Genomic DNA, 22,398 nt, shown 5'->3' with positions numbered 1-22,398 from the left:
TTACACTACGTAGCCATATAGCAGAGATAATTCTGTGTGTCCTATATGCGGAAGTTATTATGTAGTTATAATTCTGACCTGGCTTGTGAACAATAGATTCTAGTTCAGTGTTCTCGTCATTCACGCCTTCTCTCTTGACAGGAAAAATCCTCTGGATGATCTTAAAATCTCCGCTATAATCCCAAGTAACAATGAAATTGGAATATTAATATAATACATTTGTATTAAATTTTCAGTAGTGCAATGGTCGCACGCGCTTCTTGAGTCAGCAAGAGATACTGGGTGCACGTTCTGATCTCTACTCCTCATATGCAATTATAGAAAGTAGCTTTCATATAAACAAATCTGATATATATATATCAAAACATCTACAGTTAGTCATTTCTTCAAGTGCACACTATAGGGTCCAAGGTGAAGGATAGGAGATGTAGAAGAGAGCTTATGTCTGAGCTTTTCTCTGTATGGGGCCCAGATATTTATCATGGCAGCCCTGCCTGGGTCTAGTGATATCACTAATAGTACTTATTGATTCTAGGTATTACAATGTAACATGAGCGGTACAAGTTCTCAGTAACTTACCAATGACTAATAATGTAGTGGAGAATCAGGCAGAGAATCATGATGGCTATTCCGGGCAAGGTAACCTGTCTTGAACTGTTAAAGAAGAAAACAATTCAGATGAAAGAACATTCAATTCCAAAGTCTTATTATACAGATCAGACATAAGAGAGAATAATTGATTATATGTGTAAAGAGGTCTTCACTCCTCAGTGTCACCTATGACCGGTCTATGGGGTAAGATGGTGATTAGAGATGAGCGAACCGGGACAACCGAACCCGGTTTCGGTCCGAACTTCAGGAAAAGTTCGGTTCGCAGCGAATCCGAACTTTACCGGGTTCGGCCGAACCCGTTTTGACCGAACCCGGCTACATTTTGGCGCCTGCCACATGTTACATCTAAAATGGAGGATTACAGAAGATCACCTGACATCAGGCTACCCCATAATGCCTTGCAAACGGCTCTCCCAGCCAATCGGGAGGCAGCATAGGGGCGGGCTCAAGCCTGCAATAAAAGTCTATGCACGGAGCTCAGCGGCCATTTTACAGACAGGAGCTGTAGGGATAGCATCTCTGTGCAGTAAGGGAAAGCTTTAGGAATCTAAAAGGCAGGAATTCAGAAATCGAAGGGGCTCATCCACTACTCACTACTCTGCCAGTGTGTGAATACGCTTTTATAAGGGGCTCATCCCCATTGCATCCAACTTGCAATACAGGCAGCCTTTGTAGTAGTGGTAGTAGTAGTACTACAAGGCCCAGCATTCCCTGAGTGCACTGCAGCGAGGCTGATTGAAATTCTCATTCATTGCCATTTGCCAAGCCAGTGTCCGTGTGTGAATACGCTTTTAAAAGGGGCTCATCCCTGGAATAACAATCCAACTTGCCATACAGGCAGCCTAGAAGTACTACAACGCCCAGCATTCCCTTAGTGCACTGCAGCGAGGCTGATTGAAATTCTCATTCATTGCCATTTGCCAAGCCAGTGTCCGTGTGTGAATACGCTTTTAAAAGGGGCTCATCCCTGGCCGTTATTAACAGGAACAACAATCCAACTTGCCATACAGGCAGCCTAGTAGTACTACAAGGCCCAGCATTCCCTGAGTGCACTGCAGCAAGGCTGATTGAAATTCTCATTCATTGCCATTTGCCAAGCCAGTGTCCGTGTGTGAATACGCTTTTAAAAGGGGCTCATCCCTGGCCGTTATTAACAGGAATAACAATCCAACTTGCCATACAGGCAGCCTAGTAGTACTACAAGGCCCAGCATTCCCTGAGTGCACTGCAGCGAGGCTGATTGAAATTCTCATTCATTGCCATTTGCCAAGCCAGTGTCCGTGTGTGAATACGCTTTTAAAATGGGCTCATCCCTGGCCGTTATTAACAGGAATAACAATCCAACTTGCCATACAGGCAGCCTAGTAGTACTACAAGGCCCAGCATTCCCTGAGTGCACTGCAGCGAGGCTGATTGAAATTCTCATTCATTGCCATTTGCCAAGCCAGTGTCCGTGTGTGAATACGCTTTTAAAAGGGGCTCATCCCTGGCCGTTATTAACAGGAATAACAATCCAACTTGCCATACAGGCAGCCTAGAAGTACTACAACGCCCAGCATTCCCTGAGTGCACTGCAGCGAGGCTGATTGAAATTCTCATTCATTGCCATTTGCCAAGCCAGTGTCCGTGTGTGAATACGCTTTTAAAAGGGGCTCATCCCTGGCCGTTATTAACAGGAATAACAATCCAACTTGCCATACAGGCAGCCTAGTAGTACTATAAGGCCCAGCATTCCCTGAGTGCACTGCAGCGAGGCTGATTGAAATTCCCATTCATTGCCATTTGCCAAGCCAGTGTCCGTGTGTGAATACGCTTTTAAAAGGGGCTCATCCCTGGCCGTTATTAACAGGAATAACAATCCAACTTGCCATACAGGCAGCCTAGAAGTACTACAAGGCCCAGCATTCCCTGAGTGCACTGCAGCGAGGCTGATTGAAATTCTCATTCATTGCCATTTGCCAAGCCAGTGTCCGTGTGTGAATACGCTTTTAAAAGGGGCTCATCCCTGGCCGTTATTAACAGGAATAACAATCCAACTTGCCATACAGGCAGCCTAGAAGTACTACAACGCCCAGCATTCCCTGAGTGCACTGCAGCGAGGCTGATTGAAATTCTCATTCATTGCCATTTGCCAAGCCAGTGTCCGTGTGTGAATACGCTTTTAAAAGGGGCTCATCCCTGGCCGTTATTAACAGGAATAACAATCCAACTTGCCATACAGGCAGCCTAGTAGTGCTATAAGGCCCAGCATTCCCTGAGTGCACTGCCGCGAGGCTGATTGAAATTCTCATTCATTGCCATTTGCCAAGCCAGTGTCCGTGTGTGAATACGCTTTTAAAAGGGGCTCATCCCTGGCCGTTATTAACAGGAATAACAATCCAACTTGCCATACAGGCAGCCTAGAAGTACTACAAGGCCCAGCATTCCCTGAGTGCACTGCAGCGAGGCTGATTGAAATTCTCATTCATTGCCATTTGCCAAGCCAGTGTACGTGTGTGAATACGCTTTTAAAAGGGGCTCATCCCTGGAATAACAATCCAACTTGCCATACAGGCAGCCTAGAAGTACTACAACGCCCAGCATTCCCTGAGTGCACTGCAGCGAGGCTGATTGAAATTCTCATTCATTGCCATTTGCCAAGCCAGTGTCCGTGTGTGAATACGCTTTTAAAAGGGGCTCATCCCTGGCCGTTATTAACAGGAATAACAATCCAACTTGCCATACAGGCAGCCTAGTAGTACTACAAGGCCCAGCATTCCCTGAGTGCACTGCAGCGAGGCTGATTGAAATTCCCATTCATTGCCATTTGCCAAGCCAGTGTCCGTGTGTGAATACGCTTTTAAAAGGGGCTCATCCCTGGCCGTTATTAACAGGAATAACAATCCAACTTGCCATACAGGCAGCCTAGAAGTACTACAAGGCCCAGCATTCCCTGAGTGCACTGCAGCGAGGCTGATTGAAATTCTCATTCATTGCCATTTGCCAAGCCAGTGTCCGTGTGTGAATACGCTTTTAAAAGGGGCTCATCCCTGGCCGTTATTAACAGGAACAACAATCCAACTTGCCATACAGGCAGCCTAGTAGTACTACAAGGCCCAGCATTCCCTGAGTGCACTGCAGCAAGGCTGATTGAAATTCTCATTCATTGCCATTTGCCAAGCCAGTGTCCGTGTGTGAATACGCTTTTAAAAGGGGCTCATCCCTGGCCGTTATTAACAGGAATAACAATCCAACTTGCCATACAGGCAGCCTAGTAGTACTACAAGGCCCAGCATTCCCTGAGTGCACTGCAGCGAGGCTGATTGAAATTCTCATTCATTGCCATTTGCCAAGCCAGTGTCCGTGTGTGAATACGCTTTTAAAATGGGCTCATCCCTGGCCGTTATTAACAGGAATAACAATCCAACTTGCCATACAGGCAGCCTAGTAGTACTACAAGGCCCAGCATTCCCTGAGTGCACTGCAGCGAGGCTGATTGAAATTCTCATTCATTGCCATTTGCCAAGCCAGTGTCCGTGTGTGAATACGCTTTTAAAAGGGGCTCATCCCTGGCCGTTATTAACAGGAATAACAATCCAACTTGCCATACAGGCAGCCTAGAAGTACTACAACGCCCAGCATTCCCTGAGTGCACTGCAGCGAGGCTGATTGAAATTCTCATTCATTGCCATTTGCCAAGCCAGTGTCCGTGTGTGAATACGCTTTTAAAAGGGGCTCATCCCTGGCCGTTATTAACAGGAATAACAATCCAACTTGCCATACAGGCAGCCTAGTAGTACTATAAGGCCCAGCATTCCCTGAGTGCACTGCAGCGAGGCTGATTGAAATTCCCATTCATTGCCATTTGCCAAGCCAGTGTCCGTGTGTGAATACGCTTTTAAAAGGGGCTCATCCCTGGCCGTTATTAACAGGAATAACAATCCAACTTGCCATACAGGCAGCCTAGAAGTACTACAAGGCCCAGCATTCCCTGAGTGCACTGCAGCGAGGCTGATTGAAATTCTCATTCATTGCCATTTGCCAAGCCAGTGTCCGTGTGTGAATACGCTTTTAAAAGGGGCTCATCCCTGGCCGTTATTAACAGGAATAACAATCCAACTTGCCATACAGGCAGCCTAGAAGTACTACAAGGCCCAGCATTCCCTGAGTGCACTGCAGCGAGGCTGATTGAAATTCTCATTCATTGCCATTTGCCAAGCCAGTGTCCGTGTGTGAATACGCTTTTAAAAGGGGCTCATCCCTGGCCGTTATTAACAGGAATAACAATCCAACTTGCCATACAGGCAGCCTAGTAGTACTATAAGGCCCAGCATTCCCTGAGTGCACTGCAGCGAGGCTGATTGAAATTCCCATTCATTGCCATTTGCCAAGCCAGTGTCCGTGTGTGAATACGCTTTTAAAAGGGGCTCATCCCTGGCCGTTATTAACAGGAATAACAATCCAACTTGCCATACAGGCAGCCTAGAAGTACTACAAGGCCCAGCATTCCCTGAGTGCACTGCAGCGAGGCTGATTGAAATTCTCATTCATTGCCATTTGCCAAGCCAGTGTCCGTGTGTGAATACGCTTTTAAAAGGGGCTCATCCCTGGCCGTTATTAACAGGAACAACAATCCAACTTGCCATACAGGCAGCCTAGTAGTACTACAAGGCCCAGCATTCCCTGAGTGCACTGCAGCAAGGCTGATTGAAATTCTCATTCATTGCCATTTGCCAAGCCAGTGTCCGTGTGTGAATACGCTTTTAAAAGGGGCTCATCCCTGGCCGTTATTAACAGGAATAACAATCCAACTTGCCATACAGGCAGCCTAGTAGTACTACAAGGCCCAGCATTCCCTGAGTGCACTGCAGCGAGGCTGATTGAAATTCTCATTCATTGCCATTTGCCAAGCCAGTGTCCGTGTGTGAATACGCTTTTAAAATGGGCTCATCCCTGGCCGTTATTAACAGGAATAACAATCCAACTTGCCATACAGGCAGCCTAGTAGTACTACAAGGCCCAGCATTCCCTGAGTGCACTGCAGCGAGGCTGATTGAAATTCTCATTCATTGCCATTTGCCAAGCCAGTGTCCGTGTGTGAATACGCTTTTAAAAGGGGCTCATCCCTGGCCGTTATTAACAGGAATAACAATCCAACTTGCCATATAGGCAGCCTAGAAGTACTACAACGCCCAGCATTCCCTGAGTGCACTGCAGCGAGGCTGATTGAAATTCTCATTCATTGCCATTTGCCAAGCCAGTGTCCGTGTGTGAATACGCTTTTAAAAGGGGCTCATCCCTGGCCGTTATTAACAGGAATAACAATCCAACTTGCCATACAGGCAGCCTAGTAGTACTATAAGGCCCAGCATTCCCTGAGTGCACTGCAGCGAGGCTGCTTGAAATTCCCATTCATTGCAATTTGCCAAGCCAGTGTCCGTGTGTGAATACGCTTTTAAAAGGGGCTCATCCCTGGCCGTTATTAACAGGAATAACAATCCAACTTGCCATACAGGCAGCCTAGAAGTACTACAAGGCCCAGCATTCCCTGAGTGCACTGCAGCGAGGCTGATTGAAATTCTCATTCATTGCCATTTGCCAAGCCAGTGTCCGTGTGTGAATACGCTTTTAAAAGGGGCTCATCCCTGGCCGTTATTAACAGGAATAACAATCCAACTTGCCATACAGGCAGCCTAGAAGTACTACAACGCCCAGCATTCCCTGAGTGCACTGCAGCGAGGCTGATTGAAATTCTCATTCATTGCCATTTGCCAAGCCAGTGTCCGTGTGTGAATACGCTTTTAAAAGGGGCTCATCCCTGGCCGTTATTAACAGGAATAACAATCCAACTTGCCATACAGGCAGCCTAGTAGTACTACAAGGCCCAGCATTCCCTGAGTGCACTGCAGAGAGGCTGATTGAAATTCTCATTCATTGCCATTTGCCAAGCCAGTGTACGTGTGTGAATACGCTTTTAAAAGGGGCTCATCCCTGGAATAACAATCCAACTTGCCATACAGGCAGCCTAGAAGTACTACAACGCCCAGCATTCCCTGAGTGCACTGCAGCGAGGCTGATTGAAATTCTCATTCATTGCCATTTGCCAAGCCAGTGTCCGTGTGTGAATACGCTTTTAAAAGGGGCTCATCCCTGGCCGTTATTAACAGGAATAACAATCCAACTTGCCATACAGGCAGCCTAGTAGTACTATAAGGCCCAGCATTCCCTGAGTGCACTGCAGCGAGGCTGATTGAAATTCCCATTCATTGCCATTTGCCAAGCCAGTGTCCGTGTGTGAATACGCTTTTAAAAGGGGCTCATCCCTGGCCGTTATTAACAGGAATAACAATCCAACTTGCCATACAGGCAGCCTAGAAGTACTACAAGGCCCAGCATTCCCTGAGTGCACTGCAGCGAGGCTGATTGAAATTCTCATTCATTGCCATTTGCCAAGCCAGTGTCCGTGTGTGAATACGCTTTTAAAAGGGGCTCATCCCTGGAATAACAATCCAACTTGCCATACAGGCAGCCTAGAAGTACTACAACGCCCAGCATTCCCTGAGTGCACTGCAGCGAGGCTGATTGAAATTCTCATTCATTGCCATTTGCCAAGCCAGTGTCCGTGTGTGAATACGCTTTTAAAAGGGGCTCATCCCTGGCCGTTATTAACAGGAATAACAATCCAACTTGCCATACAGGCAGCCTAGTAGTACTACAAGGCCCAGCATTCCCTGAGTGCACTGCAGCGAGGCTGATTGAAATTCTCATTCATTGCCATTTGCCAAGCCAGTGTCAGTGTGTGAATACGCTTTTAGAAGGGGCTCTGAAATGTCTGGGAAAAAAAAGGTTGTGAAAGGACGGGGTAGAGGAAGAAACACCCATGCCGTCTCCTCTTCCAGTCCAAATGTTGGATCTGTTGGTGCCAGACCCAGTAGCAGCATTTGTGGCACAAGACATGTGCCCAGTTCCACTAGTAGCAGCTGCCATGTGCCTGCTCGTAGTAGTATCAGCAAGCCAGACTTGTCCATCTCCTCCGGTGGGCGGGTTACTTTAGACAATACGGCCATTGTGGACTGGTTGGCTGGCTCGCGGTCATCTCAGCAGGAAGACTCTGACGATCTGGCTTCAAGCCAGGTTTCGTTGGATTCCAGATCCTCTACAGTTCCTTGGCACGGTGACAGTAGTAATATAGGTATTTCTAGCGTTTCCATTCCATCATCTATGTCTTCGCTCCCCCTTCCTAGCGGGAAGCCATCTTTCCTGAGAGTCCTAAGAGACATCTCCTCGGGTGCGAAGGAAGATACTGAACAACATAGTGATGATGATGATTTGTTTTCCGCGAGTCAGCCAACGGAGTGTGTTGCGGTGACCGAGACGCATAGCTGCGGTAGTGGGGGTGTTGGTGGTGGTAGCCGTGGTGGCAGACGCAGTAATGAGGGGGGCATGGAGCCCGCCATGATGTCACATCACATTCACAACACAGTGACAGAAGTGGCGGGGATGATGAGGAAGGCTATGATGATGATGATGTTGTTTTAGACAGGACGTGGGAACCAGGTGACGAGGTGATGACGGCGTCAGAGGAGGAGGGTAGTAGTGGCGGCACTGGATGTGATAAACAGCCAAGCCGAGGTAGGGGCAGAAGTCAGGAGCTCAGGAGCCGGTGACGGCGACACAGATGCTGGTGTAGGCTCCCGAAAAAAGCCTGCCAGACAAGGGGCAAGCTCGGGTGGTTGTGGTGGTGGTGGTGGTGGACGTGGTACTACCTCTTTACGGTACTCTGCCGTGTGGCAATTTTTCTGTACCTTCCCGGAGGAGGAAAACATGGCACAGTGCCGTATCTGCAAGCAGAAAGTAAGGCGTGGGCAGGGCAGCAATGTAGGAACTACTGCTCTACGTAAACACATGGAACGGCATCACAAGGCCATGTGGGACAATCAACATGCCCCACCATCATGTACATCTAATGAAGACCCCTCTTCCGCTGCTGCTGCTGCTCCGAGTCCCTGTCATCTAAGTAGTAGCCAGGCCTTATCCACCATGTCGTTGTCATCATCACTGTCATCTAGTGCTCCTCCTATGTCCCGTCAGTTATCCATTACGGAATCGTTGTCCAATAAGCAACAATATATACCCAGTCATCCACTTGTCGTGCGGCTTAATTCACACCTGGCTAAGTTGTTGGTGGTGCAGTCGCTGCCGTACCACCTGGTCGACTCCGCCGGCTTCAAGCAATTGATGGCGTGCGCTCAGCCTAGGTGGCGAATACCTAGCCGACATTACTTCTCCAAAACAGCTGTCCCTGCCTTGCACAAGCATGTGGAAGAAAAGGTGTCCAAGTCCTTGCAATTATCCGTGTGCAGCAGGGTACATGCCACCGTCGACACGTGGAGCAGCAACTATGGGCAGGGACAGTACATGTCTTTCACGGCCCACTGGGTCAATATTTTGCAGTCCGATGCACCACCGCAGCAATGCCAGGCATTACCACCTCCACGCTTGTATGTTTCTAGTTCAACTCCGGACACCAGGCGCCTACCATCCTTCTCCTCCTACTCCTCCTCCTCCTCCTTGCCTTCCTCCTTGGAGGTCTTCCCGTCCCCGACAGGACACAGCGTATCTTCCACTCCTCCTCCCTCCTCTTTTCATAGGTGCAAGGTGAAGCGCCACAACGCTGTCTTAGACCTGCTGAGCCTGGGCGAGAAAAGCCACACAGGGCAGGAGCTGCTGCTGTGCATCAAGGTGGAAATCGCACACTGGCTGTCTCCTCTGAAACTCACACTGGGCAATGTTGTCTCTGATAACGGCAAGAACGTTGTGGCTGCACTGCGTCTAGGTCACCTGACACACGCTCCTTGCATGGCACATGTGATCAATCTGGTCATAACACGCTTCTTAAAGTCATATGTTGGTTTGAAGGGTGTGCTGGCCATGTCCAGGAGGGTTTGCGTTCGCTTTAGACGTTCGTATGCATTTAAGCACGCCCTCCTGGACTTGCAGCGTCAAAACAATCTCCCAGAACACAGCCTGATTTGAGACGTTCCAACACGATGGAATTCCACCCTGCACATGTTGGACCGTCTGTACGAACAGCGGAAAGCCGTGAATGATTTCCTGATGCAGCAGACGGGCAGCGTTTGGAGCCAGTGTAATTTCGAGCTCAGGCACTGGCAGCTGGTTAGAGACGCATGTCGCGTTTTGAGGCCCTTTGAAGAGGCCACACGATTTGTGAGCCGTGACGCTAGCGGAATGAACGATGTTATGCCGCTGATATTCATTATGGAGCAAACGCTCACAGCGATGATTCAGCAAAGGATGGAGGAAGGATCACATCTGGCTATGGATGTTGAGGAGGAGGAGGAGGAGGAGGATGAGGAAACAGGACCTGAAGAGGAGCTGGATTTGGAGATGGAATCACAGGAAGGGATAGGGGACGAGGCAGCCGCACAACGTAACAGTGATGGTGGTGATGACGAGTCTGACGACGACCTTGATGATGGACAACCATGGCAGTATGGGGCGGAGATGGAACCAACTGGGCCCTCTGAAACGCTGGCCAGGATGGCGAGCTGTATGCTTCGTTACTTGCGCGCTGACTGTCGTATTGTTAGCATGAAGCAAAGAGATGACTACTGGATAGCCACACTTTTAGACCCTCGGTATAAAGCCAGAATGGGGGAGTTTTTTGCGCCTTCCGAGAGGGAGGCAAAATTGGCTTATTATAGAGAGAAGCTATGCAGCCAGCTTGTCACGGCTTTCAAACGGCAAACACCCGCTGCAAGCATGTCTGACCGGGGGGCCACTCTCCGCTCCCCACTGTCTCATCGTTCCACCGCCTCTGGCAGAGCTACCTCTGCAATAGGCGGCAGCCGTGGCAGCAGCGGCAGCAGCAGCAGCAGCCAATTCAGTTTGGAAAATATGATGACAACATTTTTACATCCAATACCCCGACCTGACACACATCGCAGTACTAGTCACCAAAGGGATGTTCACCATCTCCAGGTGCAGCACCTAAACAACCAGGTTCACTCGTACCTGGACTGTGCCCTTTCTCCGTCAGAAATGCTGATCCCAGACCCCATGGACTTCTGGGTCAGCAGATTGGATTATTGGCAAGAACTGGCCCAGTTTGCCATGGGTGTACTGTCTTGTCCACTCTCCAGTGTAGCGTCAGAGAGGGTATTCAGCGCAGCAGGGGGCTTCGTCACCCCTAAGCGAACAAGATTGTCCGCCAACAGCTTGGAAAATCTCACGTTTCTGAAAATGAATCAAGCGTGGATCGGTGAGGATTTTAAAACCCCTGTGCCTGATGCCACTGATTAGATCTGACATTGCTGCTGCTGCTGCCGCTGCCGCCTGCTACTGCCGCCTGCTACTACGGGATTCTGTCCTGTCCACTCTTTTTTTAATGTGCCGCTGTTGGTGCTGCAGCTGCTACTACTTCTACCACCAATCCACCCCAGTGCCGTCTGCTACAAGCAGGCCTGCCCCACCAGAGGGCTTTGTCCTGTGACTCTCCAGTCTCTTTTTTTAATGTGCTGCTACTACTGCTACTACTGCTTGCACCCTTGCTGTCTGTGTTGGCTAGTACCTCTACTACCACCAATACACCTACACTGCCATCTGCTACAAGCAGGCCTGAGGCCTGCCCCACTACAGGGCTTTGTCCTCCTGTGACTGTCCAGTCTCTTTTTTTTAATGTGCTGCTACTACTGCTACTACTGCTTGCACCCTTGCTGTCTGTGTTGGCTACCTCGACTACTACCACCAATACACCTCCACTGCCGCCCGTCTGCTACAAGCAGGCCTGCCCCACCACAGGGCTTTGTCCTGTGACTGTCGTCCAGTATCTTTTAATGTGCTGCTACTACTGCTACTACTGCTTGCACCCTTGCTGTCTGTGTTGGCTACCTCTACTACCACCAATACACCTACACTGCCGTCTGCTACAAGCAGGCCTGAGGCCTGCCCCACCACAGGGCTTTGTCCTCCTGTGACTGTCCAGTCTCTTTTTTTAATGTGCTGCTACTACTGCTACTACTGCTTGCACCCTTGCTGTCTGTGTTGGCTACCTCGACTACTACCACCAATACACCTCCACTGCCGCCCGTCTGCTACAAGCAGGCCTGCCCCACCACAGGGCTTTGTCCTGTGACTGTCGTCCAGTATCTTTTAATGTGCTGCTACTACTGCTACTACTGCTTGCACCCTTGCTGTCTGTGTTGGCTACCTCTACTACCACCAATACACCTACACTGCCGTCTGCTACAAGCAGGCCTGAGGCCTGCCCCACCACAGGGCTTTGTCCTCCTGTGACTGTCCAGTCTCTTTTTTTAATGTGCTACTACTACTACTACTACTACTACTACCACCCTTGCTGTCTGTGTTGGCTACCTCTACTACCAGTCTACCACCAATACACCTCCACTGCCGCCCGTCTGCTACAAGCAGGCCTACCCCACCACAGGGCTATGTCCTGTGACTGTCGTCCAGTCTCTTTTTTTAATGTGCTGCTGCTACTACCAGTCTACCACCCTTGCTGTCTGTGTTGTCTAGTCTACCTCTACTACCACCAATACACCTCCACTGCCGTCTGCTACAAGCAGGCCTGAGGCCTGCCCCACCACAGGGCTATGTCCTCCTGTGACTGTCCAGTCTCTTTTTTTAATGTGCTGCTACTACTGCTACTACTGCTTGCACCCTTGCTGTCTGTGTTGGCTACCTCGACTACTACCACCAATACACCTCCACTGCCGCCCGTCTGCTACAAGCAGGCCTGCCCCACCACAGGGCTTTGTCCTGTGACTGTCGTCCAGTGTCTTTTAATGTGCTGCTACTACTCACCCTTGCCAATAAAAAGGGTCAATTTTTGGAGGGCTTGTGAAAAGCCATTGCTTGTTGCTTTTACATCCATGTATGGAAGAACCCCGGCAGGCATCTGCCAATAAAAAGGGTCAATTTTTGGAGGGCTTGTGAAATGCCATTGCTTGTTGCTTTTACATCCATGTATGGAAGAACCCCGGCAGGCATCTGCCAATAAAAAGGGTCAATTTTTGGAGGGCTTGTCAAAAGCCATTGCTTGTTGCTTTAATGCTTTTACATCCATGTATGGAAGAACCCCGGCAGGCATCTGCCAATAAAAAGGGTCAATTTTTGGAGGGCTTGTGAAAAGCCATTGCTTGTTGCTTTTACATCCATGTATGGAAGAACCCCGGCAGGCATCTGCCAATAAAAAGGGTCAATTTTTGGAGGGCTTGTGAAAAGCCATTGCTTGTTGCTTTTACATCCATGTATGGAAGAACCCCGGCAGGCATCTGGCAATAAAAAGGGTCAATTTTTGGAGGGCTTGTGAAAAGCCATTGCTTGTTGCTTTAATGTTTTTACATCCATGTATGGAAGAACCCCGGCAGGCATCTGCCAATAAAAAGGGTCAATTTTTGGAGGGCTTGTGAAAAGCCATTGCTTGTTGCTTTAATGTTTTTACATCCATGTATGGAAGAACCCCGGCAGGCATCTGCCAATAAAAAGGGTCAATTTTTGGAGGGCTTGTGAAAAGCCATTGCTTGTTGCTTTAATGCTTTTACATCCATGTATGGAAGAACCCCGGCAGGCATCTGCCAATAAAAAGGGTCAATTTTTGGAGGGCTTGTGAAAAGCCATTTCTTGTTGCTTTAATGCTTTTACATCCATGTATGGAAGAACCCCGGCAGGCATCTGCCAATAAAAAGGGTCAATTTTTGGAGGGCTTGTGAAAAGCCATTGCTTGTTGCTTTTACATCCATGTATGGAAGAACCCCGGCAGGCATCTGCCAATAAAAAGGGTCAATTTTTGGAGGGCTTGTGAAAAGCCATTGCTTGTTGCTTTTACATCCATGTATGGAAGAACCCCGGCAGGCATCTGCCAATAAAAAGGGTCAATTTTTGGAGGGCTTGTGAAAAGCCATTGCTTGTTGCTTTAATGTTTTTACATCCATGTATGGAAGAACCCCGGCAGGCATCTGCCAATAAAAAGGGTCAATTTTTGGAGGGCTTGTGAAAAGCCATTGCTTGTTGCTTTAATGTTTTTACATCCATGTATGGAAGAACCCCGGCAGGCATCTGCCAATAAAAAGGGTCAATTTTTGGAGGGCTTGTGAAAAGCCATTGCTTGTTGCTTTAATGCTTTTACATCCATGTATGGAAGAACCCCGGCAGGCATCTGCCAATAAAAAGGGTCAATTTTTGGAGGGCTTGTGAAAAGCCATTTCTTGTTGCTTTAATGCTTTTACATCCATGTATGGAAGAACCCCGGCAGGCATCTGCCAATAAAAAGGGTCAATTTTTGGAGGGCTTGTGAAAAGCCATTGCTTGTTGCTTTTACATCCATGTATGGAAGAACCCCGGCAGGCATCTGCCAATAAAAAGGGTCAATTTTTGGAGGGCTTGTGAAAAGCCATTGCTTGTTGCTTTTACATCCATGTATGGAAGAACCCCGGCAGGCATCTGCCAATAAAAAGGGTCAATTTTTGGAGGGCTTGTGAAAAGCCATTGCTTGTTGCTTTAATGTTTTTACATCCATGTATGGAAGAACCCCGGCAGGCATCTGCCAATAAAAAGGGTCAATTTTTGGAGGGCTTGTGAAAAGCCATTGCTTGTTGCTTTAATGTTTTTACATCCATGTATGGAAGAACCCCGGCAGGCATCTGCCAATAAAAAGGGTCAATTTTTGGAGGGCTTGTGAAAAGCCATTGCTTGTTGCTTTAATGCTTTTACATCCATGTATGGAAGAACCCCGGCAGGCATCTGCCAATAAAAAGGGTCAATTTTTGGAGGGCTTGTGAAAAGCCATTTCTTGTTGCTTTAATGCTTTTACATCCATGTATGGAAGAACCCCGGCAGGCATCTGCCAATAAAAAGGGTCAATTTTTGGAGGGCTTGTGAAAAGCCATTGCTTGTTGCTTTTACATCCATGTATGGAAGAACCCCGGCAGGCATCTGCCAATAAAAAGGGTCAATTTTTGGAGGGCTTGTGAAAAGTCATTGCTTGTTGCTTTAATGCTTTTACATCCATGTATGGAAGAACCCCGGCAGGCATCTGCCAATAAAAAGGGTCAATTTTTGGAGGGCTTGTGAAAAGCCATTGCTTGTTGCTTTTACATCCATGTATGGAAGAACCCCGGCAGGCATCTGCCAATAAAAAGGGTCAGTTTTTTGAGGGCTTGTGAAAAGCCATGCTTGTTGCTTTCACATCCATGTATTGAAGAACCCCGGCAGGCATCTGCCAATAAAAAGGGTCAATTTTTGGAGGGCTTGTCAAAAGCCATTGCTTCTTCTTTTACCACCTTATATGTATGAACCCTGGCAGGCATCAGCCGCCTAAAATGGTTAATTTTTGTACCTTTTTTAACAATGCATTAAGCATACAACATGCACAAGTGCAGTGGTTTCTGTTAGTTATCTCCGTGTCCCATCCGTTTTCCTAGAGCCATACATGTTGGCGTAACTTTGACACCAACTTTGCATTAAAGACAGCTCAAAAGTACTTGGATACACTCATGGGTGACCTAAGAGTGTTATACAGGGCTTCTAGGGCTTTAAAACAGTGTTATACACGATTTTTAGGGGCTTTCTTGTATTACAGGTTCGGTCAGAACTAGTTCGGTCCGAATCGAACTTTTGCACGAAATTCGGCGAACTTGCCGAACCGAACTTTTCATAAGTTCGCTCATCTCTAATGGTGATGTTCGCAGTCATGCTTTGGATGGAGATCTGGGGTTCCTTATATATAATAGGAAGCGATGGAGATTTTTTTCATTTATGGAACAAGAGGGAGAATAAAGGAAACTGACACTTACCTTACCTTATCTGCCATGTTCTTAGTCTTTCCTGCACCTATAAAATAATTGCAATATAGCACATGTATTGTCCAGCCCTGAGTCCATAACCCATAAATACACACTGCGCCGCATGTAGAAAATCTTCGAATAGATGTTGACGTTTATAAGGACGAATCAAAGTCCTCAGTTAATTTTTTGTTGGACAGTTATAAAAACGCAGCGAAAAACGCTTAGAAACTAGTGCCGCAGGTTTTTCCTGCCTCTCATTGATTTCAATGGGGTGTCAGAGGCGGAAACCACAGCAAGAAAGGACATGCCGCTTTTTTTCGCACGCGAGCGGCTAAAGGCAGCCCGGGAAAAAAAAACACCTTTGCCTAACATTAAAATCAATGGGGGGCGATTTCTGATGTTTTTTGACGCTGATTCCGACGCAGTGTCCGCGTCAAAATCAGCACCAAAAAACTGTGTGAAGTGGGCCAAATAAATTAGTCCTAATTCTGCACTGCCCTGATTTACATCACACACATATATGACATTATATTATTCATTCTGATGTAGTAGCATAACTACAGGAACATGAAATTTACGAGATGTTAAAATGGGAATTTTCTTTACGGAGTCATAGAAGTGGTTCCGCTATATGACCCAAAGTGAGGAGTCGCTAACAAGCAGCAGCTCCGCTGGACCCAGTCAGTACATGTATTTAACATGGCTGCATGTAATAGGACTTCCCCGACCACTGCAGGAAAATGTATAGCTGGCTGTATCATCGCGTGGAAAATCAGCTGTTTGCCAGTGGTCTCAGGAGCTAGACCCATGGCGATCAGCTGATCACCACAGCAACTCTTAGATCAAGGGGTTGTTTGTGCTAAGGGACCCCTTTATCCCCTTAACCCCTTAAGGACGCAGCCTTGTTTGGGCCTTAAGGCTCAGAGCCCATTTTTCAAATCTGACATATTTCACTTTATGTGGTAATAACGTCGGATTCTTAAACCTATCCAAGCGATTCTGAGCTTGTTTTCTCATGACACATTGGGCTTTATGTTAGTGGTAAAATTTGGACGATATATTCAGTGTTTATTGGTGAAAAATTGCAACATTTAGAGAAAATGTATAAAAAATAGCATTTTTCAGAATTTAAATGCAGTTGCTTGTAAAACAGATGGTTATACCACCCAAAATAGTAACTAATTCACATTTCCCATATGTCTACATTAGATTGGCATATAACATAAACAGCAATTTCTCATATTTTTAAGAAATTTCAAAAGCCTTTTTTTTAAGGTACCTGTTCAGTTTCGAAGTGGCTTTGAGAGGCCTATGTATTAGAAACCCCCATAAAACACCCCATTTTGAAAACTAGACCCCTCAAAGTATTCAAAACAGCATTTAGAAAATTTATTTAACCCTTCAGACATTTCACAGAAATGAATGAAAAGTAGATGTGAAATGTGCAAATTCAACTTTTCTTGCTGAATTTCAATTGTATTCAATTTTTTTCTGTAACACAGAGGGTTTTACCAGAGAAACACTACTAAATATGTATTGTCTAGATTCTGCCGTTTTTAGAAATGTCCCACATGTGTCTCTAGTGCGCTCGTGGTCTAAAACACAAGCCCTAGAAGCAAAGAAGCACCTAGTGCATTTTGAGGCCTCTTTTTTATTAGAATATATTTTAGGCAGCATGCCAGGTTTGAAGAGGTGTTGAGGTGCCAAAACAGAAGGAATCCCCCAAAAGTGACCCCATTTCAGAAACTACACCCCTCAAGGAATTCATTTATGGTTGTTGTTACCATTTTGACCCCACAGTTTTTACACAGCACGTATTTGCATTGGGCAATTAAATTGATAAAAATGTCTTATTTTCACAGGGAACAAAATACCCCATTTTGTTGCCCAATTTGTCCTGAGTGCAGCAATACCCCATTTGTGGTGATAAACTGTCGTTTGGGCCCATGGGTGGCCTCAGAAGAGAGGGAGCGCTGTGTGTTCTTTGGAGTGCAGCTTTTGCTGGATTGGTTTTCGGGTGCCATGTCGCATTTGCAGAGACCCAGAGGTATCAAAGCAATGGGAACCCACCAGAAGTGACCCCATTTTGGAGACTACACCCCTCGAGGAATTAATTGATGGGTAATTTTACCATTTAGACCCCATAGTTGCTTCACAGAACTTATTTAAATTGGGCTGGGAATTTTAAAAAAATATATATTTTCCAATAATGTGTAGTTTTAGCTCAAAATTTCTTATTTTCATAAGAACTAAAACACTCCATTTTGTTGCCCAATTTGTACTGAGTGCAGCAATACCCCCATTTGGGGTGATAAAGTGCCGTTTGGGCCCATAGGAGGGCTCAGAAGGAAAGGAGCGCTATTTGTTCTTTGGAGTGCAGATTTTGCTGGATTGGTTTTCGGGTGCCATGTCGCATTTGCAGATCCCAAAGGTATCAAAGCAATAGAAACCCACAAGAAGTGACCCCATTTTGGAAACTACACCCCTCAAGGAATTCATTTATGGGTGTTGTGACCATTTTGACCCCACAGTTTTTACACAGCACGTATTTGAATTGGGCTGTGAAATAAAAAAAAAATGAATTTTTTTCCAATAAGATGTCATTTTTGATAAAAATTTCTAATTTTCACAGGGAACAAAATACCCCATTTTGTTGCCCAATTTGTCCTGAGTGCAGCAATACCCCATTTGTGGCGATAAAATGCCATTTGGGCCCATGGGTAGCCTCAGAAGGGAAGGAGCGCTGTGTGTTCTTTGGAGTGCAGATTTTGCTGGATTGGTTTTCGGGTGTCATGTCGCATTTGCAGAGCCCCAGAGGTATCAAAGCAATGGAAACCCACCAGAAGTGACCCCATTTTGGAAACTACACCCCTCAAGGAATTAATTGATGGGTAATGTGACCATTTAGACCCCATAGTTTCTCCACAGAACTTATTTGAATTGGGCTGGGAATTTAAAAAATATATATATTTTCCAATAATATGTAGTTTTAGCTCAAAATTTCTTATTTTCACAAGAAATAAAATACCCCATTTTGTTGCCCAATTTGTCCTGAGTGCGGCAATGTACAATTTGTGGTGATAAACTGACGTTTGGGCCCATGGGAGGGCTCAGAAGGAAAGGACCACCATTTGCCTACTGGGGATTTTCTGGTGCAAAGTCATGTATGCAGAAGCCCCTGAGGTACCAGTACAGTTGAAACCCCCAAGAAGCGACCCCGTTTTAAAAACTACACCCCTTAAGGCATTCATCTAGAGGTGTAGTGAGCATTTTAACCGGAGACATACACCCTATAAACTGTAATGTGTGTTCCCATGGGTATGGCAATACCCTCAATGTGGCTGTTATCAGCTGCCTGGGCACACGGCAGGGCTCAGAAGGGAAAGATGAGGGGGATAAGCTGTGCGGAGTGCATCAGGGTAAGTAAAACTGGGGTAGATTAAAAATCATGGGATGTATGATACATTTTGAAGCACTCTTTCATACGGAGCCTTAGTTTTTCGGGACACGTGTCACATTGATATATTGTGTCCTTCCTTATCCCCCTCTTATAGCAGACTTTGTACCTCTTGACTTTTTCCTTTCTTGCCAGTTTGGGGAACTTCTCCTGGAAAGTGTTGCCCTGGTACGATGTGTGTGGCCCCGCCTCCAGAAGTACTGGGTGCCCCCCCTTTCTTGATCCCTAAAAATTAGTTTCTTTATAACTACCTCTTGAAATTCCAGGAAAGTTCCCGTCTGGCCTGTACATCGATGTAGCATGTACACATTGTACAAAGCCATCTGTATGATGTGCACGGCCAGCTTCTTATACCACACCGCATGGCGCTGTAGGGCTTCAGGACTTGATCTGACAAGTCCACCCCTCTCATGTACCTATTGTAGTACAGGATGCAGTCTGGTTTGGGGGTCTCTGTACTGGTACCTCGTACAGGTACATGGGTACTGGTGTGGCATCTCTCGTCTTGTACTTGACACACAATATGTTGCTGCTAGATTGTGCTCTGCTCTCACCCCTTCTGAGTGTTTGCCCAAAAAGAGTCTTAGGGAGGCCTCTCAGATTTCTTCTAGCGGTGCCGCATGCCGCAGTACTTCTGGAAGCGTGGCAGTTGACGAGCGGGATGCTGGTATAAAAATTATCCAGGTAGAGGTGGTAACCCTGGTCCAGCAGCACCAAATCACCCACAATTTTTGCATTAACTCCCAGTAAGGGGGGGCATTCTAGGGGGTTGAATACTGGTGTCCTTCTAATATATCATAAATTTGTAGGTATACCCTGATGCACTCTCGCACAGCTTATACATCTTCACACCATACCTTGCCCTCTTACCCGGCAGGTACTGACGGTATTGAAGCCTCCCTTTAAAATGTACCAAGAACTCATCAATAGAAATACACGTCTCGGTGGTGTATGCTTGGGAAAACCGGTCTAATAGGGGTCTCCGTTTATACAAACGGTCAAAACTGGGGTCATCTTGGAGTAGGCAATGCTCATTAGGAGGAGCGAAGTATTGCCTCATTTTTATTTTTTTTTAGGTTCCAGTTCAGTTCTGAAGTTGCTTTGAGGGGCCCATATATTAAACACCCCTATGAAACACCCCATTTTAGAAACTAGACCCCTCAAAGTATTCACAACAGCATTTAGAAAGTTTATGAACTCTTTAGGTGTTTCACAGGAATTTAGAGCAAAGTAGAGGTGAAATTTATTATATCCTTTTTATAGCATATTTTTCTATAACACAAAAGGTTTTACCAGAGAAACGCAACTTAATATTTATTGGCCAGAAATATCCCACATGTGGCCCTAGTGTTCTACGGGCTTGAAACAAAGGTCCCAGAAGCAAAGGAGCACCTAGTGTATTTTTCGGCCTTCCTTTTCATAAATTATATTTCAGGCACCATGTCAGGTTAGAAGAGGTCTTGTGGTGCAAAAACAAAGGAAACCCCCCAAAAGTGACTCCATTTGGGAAACTACACCCCTAGACAAATTCATCTAGGGGTGTACTGAGCATTTTGACCACACAGGTATTTCATAGATTTTATTTGAATTGGGCAGTGAAAATGAAAAATTACATTATTTTCCAATAAGATGTAGCTTTACCTCAGAATTTTTAATTTTTTCAACAAATAAATGAGGAAAAACACCCAAACATTTGCAAAGCAACTTCTCCAGAGTACGGAAATACCCCATATGTGGTAATAAACCACTGTATGAATACACATCAGGGCTCAGAAGGGAAGGCACGCCATTTAGCTTTTAGAGTACAGATTTTGCTGGATTGATTTCTCGGCACCATGTCGCATTTGTAAAGCTCCTAAGGTACCAGTACAGTGGAAACCCCCAAAAGAGACTCCAGTTGGGAAACTACACACCTAGAAGAATTCAACTAGGGGTGTAGTGAGCATTTTGATCCCCCTAGATTTCATTAGAATTGGGCAGTAAAAATGAAGAATTTAATTTTTTTCCACTAAGATGTAGCTGCTTACACAGCTGGTATAGCGGTCTTCTTCCCAGAGAGAGCATCGGATAAGTAAATAAATAGGCAGGAGTGTGAAGGTCAGAGGCCCACAGCAAATTCTTCTGGATGTATCCTCACTACGGGCGCGAGGACTGCATCCCCATCACCCTCTCGTAGAGTCGATCGGCTACAGGTCAGCCACAGGTCCCGGACAGAGCTTCTCCTTCAGAACATCATAGACCGCGCATGCTACGCCATCGGGCGTTTTCATTTTTTTTTTATAATGAAGGACTTTTATAATATTTGGAACTTTAACTTTTTTATTTTTGTACAACAGTTTTTTTTGGACTTTTTTTTATGTTCTTTTTTTTTGTTCCACTAGGGACTTTAAGATCCAACTATTTGATTGTTTTTATAATACCCTGCAATACTTTCACACTGACAGGCATCATATTAAGTCCTGCCTCTGGCCTTTGTTAAGCCTCCAGTTGTCATAGCAACCATCGGACTTGAACCAGTGTTCGTTGAATCGCTTGCACTATATATTGCAATACCAGGGCCATAGCTGTGTTATATCAAGTCCAGAGTCAGCGCAGTGGTTTACCAGGAAATTTTAGAGCACTTCATGCTTCCCTCTGCTGACAAGCTTTATGGAGATGCTAATTTCATTTTCCAGCAGGACTTGGCACCTGCCCACACTGCCAAAAGTACCAATACCTGGTTTAATAACCACAGTATCACTGTGCTTGATTGGCCAGAAAACTCGCCTGACCTAAACCCCATAGAGAATCAATGGGGTATTGTCAAGAAGAAGATGAGAGACACCAACAATGCAGACGAGCTGAAGGCCGCTATCAAAGCACCTCAGCAGTGCCACAGGCTGATCGCCTCCATGCCACACCGCATTGATGCAGTAATTCATGCAAAAGGAGCCCCGACCAAGTATTGAGGGCATATACTGTACATACTTCTCAGTAGGCCAAAAGTTCGGTATTAAAAATCATTTTTTAAATTGGGCTTATATAATATTCGAATTTTCTGAGAGACTAAATTTTGGGTTTTCATTAACTGTTAGCCATTATCATCAACATTAAAAGAAAATAATTCTGGAAATAGATCACTCTGTGTGCAATGAATCTATATAATATATGAGTTCCACTTTTTGAATGGAATTACTAAAATAAATCAACTTTTTGATGATATTCTTATTCATTGAGAAGGCACACACACACACACACACACACACACTCCATTTTTGATCTAGCACTCCTCCCATTCTGCCCTGGGTGATTTTAATTAGTTTAATGCTGGTTCCTACCATCTCCAGATATATGTAGGCTTATTCCCAGTTCTGGGTGTATGTGCAGCGTAGGTTCCCACCTTATAGAGGTCGCCTTGTCGTGGCAGGTGGGCTCACACAATTTGATCAAAATGTGCGCTAAGAACCTCGCTATTGTAAGTACTTGCACCCTTATACATGCTTTCTTTCATTTTATTGGAATGTGCTGTTCAAATTTTTGTGTTGT

Source organism: Rhinoderma darwinii, chromosome 4 (assembly GCF_050947455.1).
Source record: "Rhinoderma darwinii isolate aRhiDar2 chromosome 4, aRhiDar2.hap1, whole genome shotgun sequence".
In the NCBI taxonomy this organism is placed as follows: Eukaryota; Metazoa; Chordata; class Amphibia; order Anura; family Rhinodermatidae; genus Rhinoderma; species Rhinoderma darwinii.
Note: the sequence above shows the minus strand (reverse complement) of the source record.